Source organism: Hipposideros armiger, unplaced genomic scaffold (genome assembly GCF_001890085.2).
Source record: "Hipposideros armiger isolate ML-2016 unplaced genomic scaffold, ASM189008v1 scaffold_158, whole genome shotgun sequence".
Lineage (NCBI taxonomy): Eukaryota > Metazoa > Chordata > Mammalia > Chiroptera > Hipposideridae > Hipposideros > Hipposideros armiger.
In genome coordinates, this window is record NW_017731508.1 from 1,010,566 (window position 1) to 1,026,323 (window position 15,758).

General features: G+C 41.9%; 1 protein-coding gene across 5 annotated transcripts in view; it reads left to right on the forward strand.

Annotated features, from left to right (window-relative positions):
• FOXP1 (forkhead box P1) overlaps positions 1-15,758 on the forward strand; it is a 601,823-nt gene that overhangs the window by 1,608 nt on the left and 584,457 nt on the right. For 2 of the 5 annotated variants that reach the window (XM_019651322.1, XM_019651318.1), the window contains exon 1: positions 29-669. The exons of 1 other annotated variant lie outside the window; for it this stretch is intronic. The gene's annotated coding sequence lies outside the window, so the exon portion shown is untranslated. Of the gene's footprint in view, positions 1-27; positions 670-15,758 lie in introns of those variants that run through there. 2 more of the 5 variants (XM_019651316.1, XM_019651323.1) reach the window with 2 other exon arrangements.

Here is a 15,758-nt window from a genome sequence, read left to right on the forward strand (position 1 = left end):
CTCCGCCTCAGTCCCCGGAGGCTGGCGGAGACACAGGCGGGCATCGGAGAGCTCCGCGCCCTGAAACAAAGTCGCTTGCCCCCGTCTCAAGTGTTTGCTTCGAAATCGCTGCCTGCGGTCCCCCACCCTCATCCCATTCCCGCGCAGCTCCTGCCCCCTGTGAGAATAAGGACTAAATAAACAATTGTAACTGCAAACCTTGCGCCTGCGAACGTATCCCTATCCCAGCCCCTTCCCCCTTCCCCCTTCCCTCCCCCCTCCTTTTTTGTTGTTGCAACTTTGTAAGATCCCGGCGAAGGTGCTCAGACTTTGCTCGGGCCGGTTTCCCGGTCTCGGGATCCTTGCAGGGATTCCCTGAGACACATCCTCTCTTCTCTCCACGCGCGCTCGCGGGTCCTCGGAGCCCGCCGCCCTCGCAGTCTTGGTCCCCCAGCCTACTCACTCATACCGCCCCCTCAGTTCCCCCCAACCTGCACCCGGAAGACTTGCTGAGGGTCGCCCCGGTTTCTTGTCGATCGCAGAACCCGAAAGTTAGCAAGAGGGAGAAGAGAGCGCGCGGCGAGCCAGCGGGCCAGGGGCAGCAGCAGCGGCGCGGGGGACCATGGTACTGCCGGCGCCTCCTCCGCGGGCGTAAAGGAGGCGCTCCCACTCCCTCCCTGGACTCCGCGGGTAAGTCGAGGCGGCGGCGGGCGCCGGGACCAAGACGCGGGCAGGGACACGGGGGCTAGGGACACCCCGGAGCCCTGGCTGAACCCGGGGGCTCTCTGTGCCCAAAGCGCCAGCATGGGCGGCGCGAGCGCAGCCATGGGTGCCGGGAGCCAGGGATTTGCCCGTCTTCAAGCCGGTAGGTGCTTCGAAATACTGGACTTCCTCTTTTGTATCTTTCCTTCCTAAATCCGAAAATCTGGAGATCAAAGTTTAGCGTGGAGTAAAGTGCTCCGATAAAATATGGTGACATCCCTCGTCTCCCTTCTCACCCTACTCCCCCCTTATAACTATTAATTATTTCCAAGTCATTGTGTCCAAATACCCTCGCCGGGCTGATTACAAAGTGTATTGATTTAGTCTGGGCTCATCCTACGCATTCCTTTTAATTCATTTTCCTTTTGCTCGACCAGAAAACCCGAAATGAAACTTATTTCTTCCTCTTCCCAACACCCCCTCCCCCCAGCCTTCGTTTGTGAGGCTTGGGTAGAGTAATGAAATTAATATAAACATTTAATTTGGTTGCATTTGAGCTTCTCCAGCCCACTTATGAGGGGCTGGTGTTGCTCTCATGTTCGGTCACAGGTATTTTATAAGTTCGATTTTCTTTTTTGTTACTACTGTTTAAATACTGGAGGGGCATTCTGTATTCCCTTTGAAAGGAGTCTATACATTGAAATCGGCTACATTTTACCTTTGGTTGCCCTTAGGCTTCAGGATTTAGTGTTTGCACAATAGCTCAGCTGAGAAAACCTGAAGGATATTTAAGGGATTTTTCTATTGCTGAAAATATGTTGAAGAATCCATGCAAAATTTTTATCTCTCATCTCTTCTGCCACCCCCGTTTTTCCAGTGAGAATCAGTTTGGGGGGAGATGTCTTAACTGGAATTTGAGGAGAAATGGTCAGACTTTAGGTGTTTTCTACCCAGGGTTAACCTGCATAATTGAGACAGGAGCTCCTGCTATTTTCAGTTCCAGAGAGGAATGTTTCAAATCTTTTCTTTAGAATTCCACTGGAGTTTTGATTTTCAAAGTGGAAATACCCATCTCTTAGAGATCAGGTGAAGAAAATTGGGCTCACAGTTTCAGAGATTTGGAATGGGTTTTTTTCCTATCTGATTTTTTTACTTGAAATATCTAGTAATTAAAGAGTATTAAAAATATAAAGAGAAACTCAACTGGTTACTATTCAATAGGTGTCAGCTACAATATCACTGCAAAGGGGGAAAAATGGTTTAACATCTTGCCACTGGCTGCATTTCCTCCCCTTAGACTTTGGATTAGTATGAGAGGAAAAAAATCAGTTTTTTTTGGGGGGGGGGTTAGGTGGGGAAAGTAAAGTAAACAGCCTCCAACTGCTGAACCTTGACAACCCAAATTAAGGAAGCAGAAGAGATCAAACAGAACTGCTGCTGGGTTGTTGTCAGGAGCTCTACGTGGAGAGAGAACCCTGGACTATTAGATCAAGCAGCAAAGCTATATATTCAGTAATGCAGAAATGGACCATTGCAAATGCTCATCTTTGTTGTGCAAGCCAAGGCTCACTTGGAAGGAAATACTTAGCCTCTCTCTAGGCAGCATTTGAGTTCCTTATGGGTGCTGAGTTGCTAAACAAGTTAGTATTTTTTAATGCATTCTTGTTTATGAAGAGAATGCACGGAAAAGGTAGTAAAAGAATATCAAGTCTTCCAGAGGCTGTCTTTCTACTCAGAACTGTGCAGTGGAACTCTTTTTACCAACATTAGACTCCTACACTAGAGTTAGATAACGTTTTCTCACATCAAGTTTAGAAGATCTGCCTTGTCAGGGAAGCCAGGGTTTTGTATGTGAGGGTTTAAATCTGATGTGCAGCTCAAAAAAAAAAAAAAAAAAGAAAGAAAAGAAAAAACCCTGGTGATGAAGTTTTGTGTCAGCCCACTCTTGGAATTTAAAAAGGCGAGAGGGAACATTCTCCAGATTAGACATAACCTCTTTTTTTAGATTGACATTCAACATGACCATGTTGGTACTTTTATTCAAGTTCTCTGTAACTTGTCCTTGCTTGTTTTCTAGGAAAATTTAACTGCTTTACATTTTTAAAGACAGTAGTAACAGTAATTACTTTAGCATTTTGTTTTCACAGGTTTATCAAAGTATAATGAAAGAAACATCAAGTATTCAGATTCAGTGTCTCAAACTAAGGGGTTATATTCCTGGCGATATCTAAGATTTTGTGTTTATATTTAAATTCTGGAGTATAAACCGTGTAACACTTTTTTTTTTTTTTGCTAAAAACTCTCCCCAAATTAAATGTCATTTTTAATTAAGTAGAACAAAGTAGGAAATAGGACAAGTAAACACATACAGAAGAATAAAAATAATGGTAATTTAAGGATTGCATTTTAACAAATGTCGATCACACAGTAAGCACTTAATTTTTTTATAAGTCAGAGTTTCATAACCATAGTGCCCAACATGTTTCAAAGTCTGTAGCTTTTATTGGGTATACCTTTTATTGTGTAATTAAACAATGCTAGTTAAACATACACATGGATGCTATTAGGCAATTTTCTGCAATATGTAATGTTTTTTTTTAAAGCTATAAATATTTTCTAGTTAAATCATTTGTACTAACAATAACAAAAGTTAACTTGGTTAATAATGAGTCTAGGAATGATTTTCTGTTACTAAGTTTTTCCTTGCTTCTCTTAATACTCTATCCCTGGCTTTGTATATTTACATTCTTGGGCTCTATTGAAAGATATGTCTGTTTTCAGCAGTTTAAATTAACAGAAGAATTGTGATATTTCATAAACAAATATGTTTGTACCATAGCACTTTCAATGCCAGCATTAAAAGATGGGAGGACGGAATAGAGCAGATGTGACTTCATTTGAACCCAACTTCCTCTTTGCAGCCAATCTTATTGTGCTGTTTATTTGGTTTTCATGTTTTACTTAAGACTGAAACTCAGTTTTGAAATGTTATCTTGTAAGATTCTGCATCACAAACAAGTATGTAAGTTCAAACAATGTTAGGTGGTATAGTACCAATTACATTTCAGTATGTATGTGAAGAATATTTACACGGCATTGCATGAGTTCTGTCTTTTAAAAATAATTTTAGGCATGTTAATAAAATTTAAATAGATTGCAGGCTGTCAGAAAATAGTATAAATTTTGTTTACGATTCAGTTACTTTAAGGAACTTACATTAAAGAAACTCATTTAACCCCTGGTTGAAGAACATGAAGTGGGAAGGGAAGCCCTCCAAAGAGCTCCCACTGCCCTTTGCTCTTCCGATAATCTTAAATTACTACAATTTAATTGCAGCTTCAAGGCACTGAGCATGAGCTGTTTCTCTGTGGCTGAGAAAGGATTTCCTGAGCATAGCTCGATTTGCACAGGTGGGATTTTGTGTGTTTCAAAAAATTTTTTGCTTAGGGCTTTTTCTTTCCTTTTTTTATCCTGTTAGGTGTCATGCTCCCTTTGTAGAATTCCATCGTAGTAAATGGCATTTTGTTAAGCCAGCAGTATTATCCCTTTTTTTAAGTATGTTTTTTGGACCTAGAGTGTATAAAGGTCTTAAGCAAGTAGAGGTTTGTTTTCTAAAGAAAATAACCTTACGAGAGGCTTCTGCTGAACAGACAGGTGAACTTTATTTATGCATGAGCCAACATATACTTTTACTATTTGCAAGGGATTTTTTTTTTCTTTAGTTGATGGTAGTTATCCCACCAGGTGATTAAACACAGTTTGTGAATCAAGTCAGCAAGCCAAGTAAGTTTGCACTAGTTGGGCCTGTGTATTTTGTAAATGATCTTTCTTGTGATTTGTTACGCTGGTCTGCAGGCCACTTTGTTATACGTGTGCCATCCAAGGAGCTACCTTAAACTGATTTTAAAAAACGTTTCTCTTCCATGGTACTTGGGTGGATTAAGGCTGGAGGTGCTAAAAGCTGGCACATCAGCAGGCCGTGAGATGAGCCGAAATCCTGAGACGGGAAAACCTGGCCAATGATGGGGTACCTTATGCATGGCACTCTCCCTACCCAGCCAGCCCTCATAGTTTATTTCAATGTGCATGTGGCCATGTGGTTAATGGAAATTAAGCAGATTTGGCTTGTGTCGCCAACCTAAAAATAAATGTTGTAAGGAACGTTTGATTTCAAGAAGCGCTTGGGTTTTGTGTCCCATAGATAATGTTCTTGCAGCTACGGCTACAAGGCTAGTGTTCTGAAAAGAGGAAGTACAGTGGAGTAAAGTGCATGGCAGTCGGGAGAGACATTTAGACAGTGTTCTTTGTTTCTTTAATGAATTATTCTTATTAATTACAGTCAATTTGTACGAAGGCACTTTTCGGGCCTTATTTAGAAGTCGGCTCCCATTCTCGAGAAGCCATGCCGGAAGCTGCGTCCTTGTCCTCCCACAGCTTTACCCAGTTGGGAAATCTATTGACCAAATTGGCTTGTGGATGTCTTTGCAAGGCTTGTTTTTCTTTTTGAAATCCCCTGACACCAGTTTTTAAATATATGTCCTGCCTTGTGCACAACAGGTGTTTGTTTGGTAGTTATTTTACAGGATTTAAAGTGAGAATGTTTCCCACCTAGCCAGCCATTGGGAGAATGAGCTTCCTGAAATAAATAACCTGGTACCTGAACAAGTGTAAATGGGTTTTCCTTATGACCTTCCCCAGCCTATTTTATTTTAAAACAGTGAGGGAGGGGCTCAATTTAGTGCCTTGATATTTGCAATTAAGTTGCAGTAATTTAAGATTATTGGGAAAGTACAAAGGGCAGTGGGAGCTTTTTAGTGGTCTCGTCTTGATGCTTAAAGCAGCTCAGTCCTAGGGTTAAATTAGTTTCCTCAGTCCGAGTACTTTAACTAAATCGTAAACAAAATTTATATTAGATCCTGACAACTAATAATCTATGTAAATTACATTAAAATACCTGGGCAAAAATTTAATTAAAGACAGAAGTACTGTCAAGCCCTGTAAATATTTTGATAGGTCTACTCCTATGGAACTGCTATCACGAGATATTTACTTATGTCTGGTGGGGTCCAGAACACCTCGGCAGTGTCTGTGCAAAGCTAATTGCACTTTCTTTCCGAATCACGTTTTTAATAAAATAATTGTCTTTTTAAAAGGAACATGAATACATACAAAATTGTGTTCAAGTGTTTTGTTTACTATTTAGTTCTTTCTACTCAGGACCACTCTGATGGGTTTATTTCCTCCAACGGTTGCTGATTCAGACAGACACCTGAAATGGAGGGATTACTGACTAGAAAGCTCATGTCATTCTGTTTTATTTCAACAGTTTGAAGATTTTACTGCGAGGAAAAAAAAATGTATCTGAGCATGACATTATTGGTCTCTGTTTACATTAAATAGAATAAATTCATTTAGGGTGGGACAGATGGCCCCCTGAATTTTATATTTGGGTACATATTTATTTATTAGTAGTAAGTCAGGTGGACATCCACATTTCACCAGATTCTCTGATTTTTAGCTAATTCTGTGATCAGCTCTGTTAACTTGGACAGTGAATAATATTTCTAGCATCAAACTCAACTGAATTCCTCGGGTTTCTTTTTCTTCCTCCCTGCTCAGCAGTTGAGTCATCAGTGACTTCCCCTGCTTCAGGTTTCCTGTCTGTGGAGTTGGATGGGAGTGTAAGGCCTGTTCCTTGTGCTTAGTGTTCTCATGGCACAGGTGCCGTGGTACTGCCCGTGACTTGAAAGATGTTCTTGCTGCTCTTGGAACAGTGACCAGGGCTCTAGGGGGGAGGGTGTGAGCTTTGCTGGAGTCTCTCCTGTCCCAGGGCTGTCCCCTGAGTTGTTGTTGGCATCTCTCATCCCGGACAGGTGAGCAGAGAGAGGGACAGTGGTGGTCACGTGTGACGTGGGAGCGTACTACACTTGGTCCTCATTCAGCATGTCTCGGGAAGGTCGCCTGCTTCCCGATCACTGTGTTTTGCGTGTCAGAGGATTTATTAAAATAAAGATTCTTGGATAAGAATTTTTGCTGACTGATGTGAGACGTGCATGTCTAACAACTTCCCCTGCTAATTCTGATTCACACTGAACAGAGACCCATGGACCAAACAATTTATGCTTCCAGAGATTCTGCAACTGAAATCTTTAACTTCACTTGGGTTTTACTGATTGCTTCTTTATTTTATCTTGAGGCCTGTATTATTTTTGAGTTTCTATTAAAAATTAAAACTAGTGCTTTAAAAGCGGAGCTGTGGGTGCAAACATGGATGGAGTTGCACTGCTCCTGGGTATGCCGGTCTGGGGTGGGGCCAGAAAAAGCTCCCCACGTGATTCTGATGCCCACCAAAGTGGAAGAACTGAACTCTTCCTTAGAGTTGGATGAAAGCCTACAGCTCTTCTGAAGGGTTTAACTTCACTGCTTGGACCTCAGGAAACCTGAGAGAGGAATATGGGCTTCCTTTTAAGAATCTAGCACCAGAAGAAACACTAGATACTTAGAGAATCAGGCAGAATAAGAGCTTCACATTTACACAGAGTGGTAGGAATAACTGGACCATCGGTCGTTTTCACCAACCACCAGACATTTCCTTTCAAACCTTGCCTTGCTTGCATCCATATTTCCTTTGGGCGTTGTCCTGTTGTAGCTATCAATTAGTGTCAAAGGGCTTTCTGGAATTTTTTTTTTTCTGAGTATTTCATCTTAACTTTAAAATCTGAAGTGTTTACTCATTAGATTAACCCGGCTGGCCCAAGTATTTCAGTTTTCCTTGACATCTTGGGAAATTCTGTATCATTTTATGTGATGGGGCCTGCAGGAATATTGACGGAAATAGCTTAGCCAATGATGCCACACAAATAAAGAAAAGCAGAATCTTAAGAAGAATGCATCCTACAAGATTATGAGATAAAGGAAGATGAAATGCTAGGGAGGCTTCTTTAAATATTCAGGTTTTCAGCTACAGATCTAACCACTAAGATCAAAAGAGTTTTTTAATACAAGTTGTGCGGACATTTTTTTCGTCTGTATTAGTAACATTCATTTTGAAGTTACCCAGCAATAAAAGTGTTTGTCCAGGATGCCCTCACCTACATTCAAAAAAAAAAAAGTTCTGCTTGTCTTTGGGTGTGGCTTGATTTTAATAGATACCAAACAGTTGGCAACTGTTTTTATGTCTAGAACTTCATAGTTGCCTTGGCTCTGGGTTCGGTGGCATTTGGAACATTCCTGTAATACAAAGTTCTTTTATTTCTGTTCAGACCCTGAAACACTTTAAAAACAATCTTGTATGGGCCAAGTTTTACAACTAGGGTGTCTCTGTCCTTGAATAAAGATGAAAATGGAATTGATTGAAAAAATCGAAGGTGTAACAATAGAGGCAGCATAGTCTTACTACTGTTACCAGTTGATGAAGTCTACAGTGTGATATTAAATCACTCCACCCTGATTGTTGAAAGGATGTTAATCATTTCATTCAGAAAGGGTAAGTAATTAACTGATTTATCATTAGGGAATCAATGACAGACCCTTTTTAGTGATGTATTACAGAAGTTTTCTAATAGTTTGTCGCATTGCATTCCTTGGAAAGCAGTTAGTTGGACCTTGAGAAAGGAGTAGGGCATCTTCAGATAATATCACAACAGTAAATAATTTTGGAGAAAACAGTCTATTAGAATAGAAGATTGTTCGGTCTGGGCTTTCTTTGATGGCCTTCTTTAGGCATGTTGTTGCAGACCTGTTTTGCACGCCTTCTCTGGGCTTCGAAAGGGTTCAGCCGCTTCAGTGTGTTCATCTTATTTTCTAAATAATGGCTTTTGTTACAGTGTGATGCATGTTGACAGTAAACGTGCAGTTGTAACTTCGGTAAGCTTACAACAAATTCTTATACTTGTAGAAGCAGGTCGTCCTTGCCACAGACGGGGTGCTTCCCCCTTTTGTCTTGCTATCCTTATGGCAACTACAGCACAAGGTTTCAATACTCCAGGATGGGGAAGGGGGTAGGGTGCGGAGCGAATAAACGCCCCATCTGGCAAAAATTTATCTTTCTCTTCTATTCCTTTGTCCCCAAATCATATAGAAGGTAGGCTTCTAGCTTATTCTTCTGTGCATGTATTTGCACCACTTCAAAATTCAAAGTATACTTAAAGAGAGATCTCCCCTCTGTATTTGTATTTGTTTTGTTTTGATTAGGAAGCGGGACAGTCCCTTTTGCGAAATGTGGAGAGCATCTCTGTCAGAGACGACTTTCCCATAGCAGAGTACTGAGGTAAAAGCATTCTCTAAGGTAACAATAAACACTTCTGAAAACAGTGGAAATGAATGTTATACTGGGATGCATCGTTTTAGTAGTGTAACCAGTGCCCCAATTGTTGAATAAAATGGGATGCGTTTGCCTCAAGCCCTTTGATCTTTGAGTGGAGAACAACTTTTGAGGAGAGAAATTTGGCAGATGTTTACAAAGCTATCTATCTCAAGACTGTATTTTTATCTTTTCATTTTTATTATGAAACGTGTCAGACACCAAAAAGGAACAAAGAATAATTCAGTGAACACCCATGTACCTGCAGCTCTGCTTCAGACAGAATCCATTTCTGATCCAGGCTGAAGAGGCTGCTGGCATATCCCTCCCTCACCTTACCCCCATCCTTCTCCCCTGGAGGTGACCTCCACTCTCAGCTGGATGGTTTTTATCCCCTGGATTTCTTTATACTTTTAATACATATGCATTGTTCCCCCAAAATATGGGGTTTTCTTTTGTGTGTTCAGGATTTGTGTAGATTGTATCCTATCGTATGTATTCTTTAGTAACTTGCTTTATTTTTTGTTCAATAGTGTTAGTAAAATTTGTCCACGTGGATACATTGTAACTGCAGTTTATTCATTTCTCCATGTGAACCTTTTGAAGTACTTAATATTAATTCAAGGCAAGTTCTTTACGTTTGAGCTTAAACCCCAGCAGCCTCCTGCAGCACCGTATATTGAAATTTTAGAATTAATATGAAACTACCAGTCCTGACTCGAACTTCGTAATTTGTTCATTTGCCAGTGTTTTTTGGTTTTTTGGGGGGTGTGGTATGGGGGGGTGGACTTTAAAATCAAACACTTACCAGAGTATTTGGTTTAAAAAATGATGTATTAAGTGGTTGATCTCTTACATTTAAGGAAAAAAACAAAACAAAACAAAAAAAACACACAAAAAAACAAAAAACACACACAAAAATACCACATTCGTTTGAAAGAGCCTAGCCATTTTCTCATTCTTATTTACAGACTTGGCTTAGAACCTAACAGCCACATATGCAGGGTAGCAAGTTAAAAAGCGATGTTTAATTAACAGGCGCTTTATACTGCTGTATCCTTGTTATGATATAGCACCTTGTTCTTAGCATAGAAAGTGATTTCTGCATATTTTAAAGGACTGGCATCTTTATGGTAAAAAAGCCATATAAATAAAGATATACTTAGATGAAAATCGGAACATGTTTTTAAAATAGCGTGTGTCTGCTTCCAGCTCTGTTATCAAACTTGCTGCATAAGCCAGAGTTGGTGCTCTGTGATTGTGGTAATGACCAAAAGAATCGATGATGCGTGATGAGATGAAATCGGTGGTATAATCAGAGAGTTATCAGTTTCTTTGTCATTAAATGTTAGTGATAAATAATACGCTGTTCATTTTGAGTATGTAGAACATATTTAATTCTGATGTACAGAGTCGGGCTCATTGCTGAGTAAAATGATAATCTTTCGTAATTTGAGAGGAAACATAAAAGGCATTTGTGTTAGTGTGGCTAACTGACGTGGGTCATAGAAATGTTTACCTTGACCAGTCAGGGAAGGTTGGAAAAACTTTTTTTTCCTTCCTAGACAGCTTGGATATTTGTACTGATATTTTATTGGGAATATCAGGTACTCAGTACATAGCGTAAATGACTGGAGATGTTAAACAAAATGAGTCTAAAGGTAGATAGTGTTTCCTTGAAGAATGGAGGAAAATATAACAGAGAGGGACTGTTTGGGCAACACTCCTTTTAATAGACTGGTGTGTGTTAAACAGGGACCATTGGAGTCAGTGTTACCCATTAAACAACAGCTTTAATTTTTTTTTTAATTGAGTTACTCATAAAGTTATACTTAGTAATGGCTTATTTAAAGAGAGGTTATACTTTTAACTTAGCATCTTTTTCTAGGTTCCTGAAGCCTTGTGGGAAAACATGGACACTGCCTGCCTTGTTGCACAGTTTCTGATGCACTTCTCCCTAAAAGGCGTGGCTCCCTGGGCCAAGTCCAGCAGTTGTTTTACTAACAGCACCAAGTGACAAGAGTGAAAATAAGTAATAATTAGTTGTGTTTTATAGGACGTAAAGAACGAGTGATTGAAGTCTATAAAAGAAGAAAATCAGATCGGAGGCCGCTACGATGTTATTTTAAAAAGAAGCATTGTAAAAATGATTCTCTTGAAGCAGATTATTACCTGGCCTGTGCTAGCCGTGTTCTGCCATTTTCCTGTGTGTTGTCCTGTCCATTTCTGTTGGGTCTTACCAGTAATACCATCTGCTGTTCCAGCAGTAGCCTTCTCTGTGGTGAAACAGGCCAATTGGGTCAACTTTTGTGATCTGGCAGATGTCCACTGGGAGCTCAGATCAGGCCAGGCTCATTTTTATGTGTGTCCAAAGCCAAGATTTCAACTTGGTGAAAGGCTGTAGAATTTATTTCCCAGAGCACTGCCCAAACTCTGTTCTTCTTTTCTGCAACTGCCTTCTTGGGCTAAGATGATTACATAATGCTCTTAATTATGCTGGATCCCTCCGTATTTTTGAACACCTGTGCATAATTCAGATCATGGGTGGTCACAGAGCCTGGCTCTCCAAGCAGCTTCTCTTTCCGAATGGGGAAATTCCAAGGAGCCTGACCGTGCGCCGTGTATGAGGGGGCTGAGGAGAGGCTTAGAGAGGATGGGACATTTCTCTTGAACTTCCACTGTGCCATGTAAAAGTATGCTCATATCCTTTGGTTGGAAAGAGTCATACAATGAATACCACAGAAATAATGTTTTAAAATAATAACCTCTGACTCATTGCTGGTGGGGATGCAAAATAGCGCAGCCACTTTGGAAGACAGTTTGGTGGTTTCTTTTAAGACTAGACATACTCTTACCATATGATCCAGCAGTCACAGTCCTTGATATTTACCCAAAGGAATTGAAAAGTTACGTTCACCCGAAATTGGCACGTGAATGTTTGTAGTGATTTTATTCATAATTGCCAAAACTTGGAAGCAACCAGGATGTCCTTCAGGAGGTGAATGGATAAATAATAACTATGGTACCTCCAGACAATGGAATATTAGTCAGTGCTAAAAAGAAATGAACTGACAGACCATGAGAAGACGTGGAGGAACCTTAGATGCATATTACTAAGGGAAAGAAGACAGTCTGAAAAGGGTGCATACTGTATGATTCCAACTATATGACATTCTGGAAAAGGCAAAACTAGAAACAGTAAAAAGATCAGTGTCAGGGGTTGAGGAGAGGGAGGGATGAATTAGCAAATCACAGAGGATTTTTAGGGCAGTGAAACTACTCTGTATGATACCATAATGGTGGATACATTTGTCCAAACCCATAGAATACACAACACCAAGAATGAACTACTGTTGTAAACTGTGAGTATGAAGTATCAATGGTAGGTTCATCTGTTGAAACAAGTGTTACAATTGGGGGATGTCGATAATGGGGAAGGCTATGCATGTGTGGGGTTAGGGGTATATGGGAAATCTCTGTACCTTTGCCTTCATTTTGCTATAAATCTTAAACTGCTCTAAAAAACAGTCTTAATTAAAAACAATTCTTGGGTTGTAAGACATCCATAACCATTATCCATATCCATGTCTTCTCTTCAAAAAAATATAGTCTTCTTTCCCTTTATCATACCATATGTGCATTCAAGTTTCCTGTGAGAACAGTGAAACAGGCAGGAGCCAGTTTGCTCCTGAGACTCGGGGTGGTAGTGGAGGAACTTGTGGGGCTGCCCTGATCTGCAGAGTGGGGACTGTGAGAGTTGCAGAGAACCTCAGTGATGGTCTGGTCCAAGGTGCCCCTGTGTTCACGAGCCAACTGTGTGTCAGCAAACGGGGTGTGACTTGCTGAATGAGATAGCTACTGGGATCAAATTCAGCCTTGCTCCCCACAGCCATATCCATACCTATATCTATATCTGTATTTTCAGAGAAAATGTCCTGATCTTGCTCCACAGACATTTTACTGCACCAGGAACATTTTTCCCTGTCACATCTCCTGTGCGATTGTTAATGACTGCTTGGTTTCCCAGCACATTTAGACTTGACTGTCTTTCTCCTGAGGACAGTGCCGTGAAGACCAGACTGCCTCTCTGATGGTAACAAACTTGGGGTAAGCACGTAACAGGGCTCTGGCTGCAGGGATTTCTGGGGTAGCTGTGCGTGTCCCTGTGTGTGTGTGTGTGTGTGTGTGTGTGTGCGCGCGCGCGCATGCATGGGAGGTGTACATTTTATTGTGGATGAGGTAGGAAAGGTTGAAGATCTAAACTGAGTTTTAGTGAGTGGTTCAGATTTTCACAACCCCCTGAGGTTAAAAACACACCTTGCCCCATCACCTTCCATTAAACCCACTTGTGACATGTGCATCTTGCTTTTCCCTAGGCTCTGACAGCCACATTGAGCACGTTGTGGTTTGCAGGTTGGAGCATGTATTGGGGTGAGGTGAGAAAGTGCTTCCTCTGTGCATTAAATGTCAGTTTTTGAAACTCTGGGACTACCAAGCCAGGTCTCATAGAGTGTAAATAGCCCATGAAACAAGTTCTCTGTAAAAAGGAAGTAAAGTCCAACTATAATGAGGCTTTTGAAAATTCAAAGAACAAAAAGTGGGAGCCAACCAGCTGTACAATTTGTGGAGCCCAGTGCAAAATTAAAATATGGGGTTCCTTGTTAAAAATTAAGGATTTCAATAAATGACAGCAGAACATTAAACCAAATGCAGGGCCCTTGGGATCATGGGACTGTGTGTCACTGCACAGGTTTCACACCCCAAGAAGCTCGCCCTTCTTGGGATTCTAAGTGGCTTGAATGGCATTGCTCCTTTGCAACAAGGTTTCCTGTCCTGCAAATTAAGAGAACCAGGCTGGGACAGGCATAACAGGCTGAGGCCCTCCTGTGCCACTCTTACTCAGCGACCTTGGGCCTCAGTTACTGAATCTAGATGGGACTGCAAATTCTTTTTAAAGCACGTACCTCTTCCTGCGTTGTAAGATACCCATTGAAGGCAAAATATTGGTTATCTTCTGGACTGGGTGTTCTCTGCAGGCACTTTGCCTGCTCTTTTCTTTCTTTTTTCTTCTACACCCTTCTTCCAGGATCTTGCACTTTGTCTCTGTCACCTTATTTTTTGTCACCTGCTCTTTATTGTCACCTGCCCCTGGCTTCATTTTGGAAGAGCTGCTGGACCTAAAATCGGAACGCAGCCTCAGAGAAAAGCTTGTGCCCTTTTCCTGCTTTTATCTCACAATCTTAATTATTAAACAAGCAGACTGGATCTGGAGGGGGGTGCTGCTGATCCACTGCCTTCAGGAGTGGCAAGATACCAGGCCCAGTGTCATGGAGAACGGGCGTGGCCCAAGCTGCACAAAATGCAAAAAATCATCTTACGGGGTATTGTCCCTCTGCGTTGGGCAGTGGGGACACCCTCCTTGACGGAGAGGAAGTGAGCTGCTTTAAGCTCAGGCAGGGTTTGAAGAAAAGGTTTTTCTATAGTGCCTGATTGGACCTACTTGGTTCATTCAGGGGCATTCACCTTTGATAGGCACTTTTCTCTCCTGTGATGCTCGTATGCGTGGATTCTCTGCCCTATAGTGGCATTGGCTTCCTGAGCAAATGGCCGAGTCTTTGAGATTCAGCTTATCCTGGGCAGTGACAGGGTCTGGGGTTCAGTTTGACGGGAGGCACAGTGAGCAGATGTGTGCAAAGCACTGACCAGAGCTTTTGGCTTGTGAACACTTGATTATTGGTGACTGTTTATTATTCATAAGACTGAGTCCTGTTACCTAAATTTGTGTTTATGAGAACAGGGTCTTGGCAATTCACTCCCTTCTTTCTCTTTAGAACACTTGATAATGAAAGTTGGGAAGATTAAGAAACTTATCTTTTATGCTTCCTTGCTTTGTCCAATGTTCCCCACATTTTCTTCCCTGCCAGCCGCCTCTTCCTTCCCTCTTCCATCCAGCACAATAGCTGCTCCTAACTCCATGGCATGTCACTGGAGGGGCTGTGAATGCTGGGAGGGTGCTTTCTGAGGGACATCCAGGCTGTTTGTGGGAGCCGGGGAGAGGTGTGGTGAGCTCGTTAGGAGCACTCCAGAGCACAGGCTGCAGCAGGGACTTCTCATGCCTCTGTGGCCTTTTTAGGAAGCTGAAGAGTGCCCAAAGCAGGTTGGCACCAGTGTCTGCCCACTGCCCCGAAGGCGATGCTCTTTCAGAAGCAGTTGAGGATGCATTGCTTTTTCCCCAGAGAGGAGCGTCGACTTCCCAACGCACAAGTCTGGTGTGGAAGGAAAAATAAGTCACAGCGCGTGACCCCTGTCAGGCTCCTCTCTGTCAGATAGTCTCGGGTGGTGAATGTCGGAGCATTCCTGTCTGGCTGGTTACTAGATGGGCTGTTGAATTGCCTTTTCACAAAAGCCTTAATTTACACACTACAGGGACTGGAAATGGTATGTTAGTTGGGTCACGAAGGTTTTATAGTCACGTTTGGGATTTTAGTGTGTTTACGTAGTCTGGATGTATTATTGTTCCCTGACAAGGTGTCTGGTGGAACGAGAGAGCTGCCCAGGACAGCTCACCATTTGCAAAGCAGTTATTAGCTTGTAACCCACGCCCAGTTGTCAGTGTGTCTCTCTCCCCACCTCTGTCAGGGCAGTTGCAGAATGAACTGGCTGTGTGCTTTGCAGGTTAGGGAGAGGGCCACACATGTGCCAGCCCCAGCTCCCCACATGACCATGACCTTCCTTAGGCGAGCAGTATCCCATCCAGTTAGCCCTGTCTGCGCTG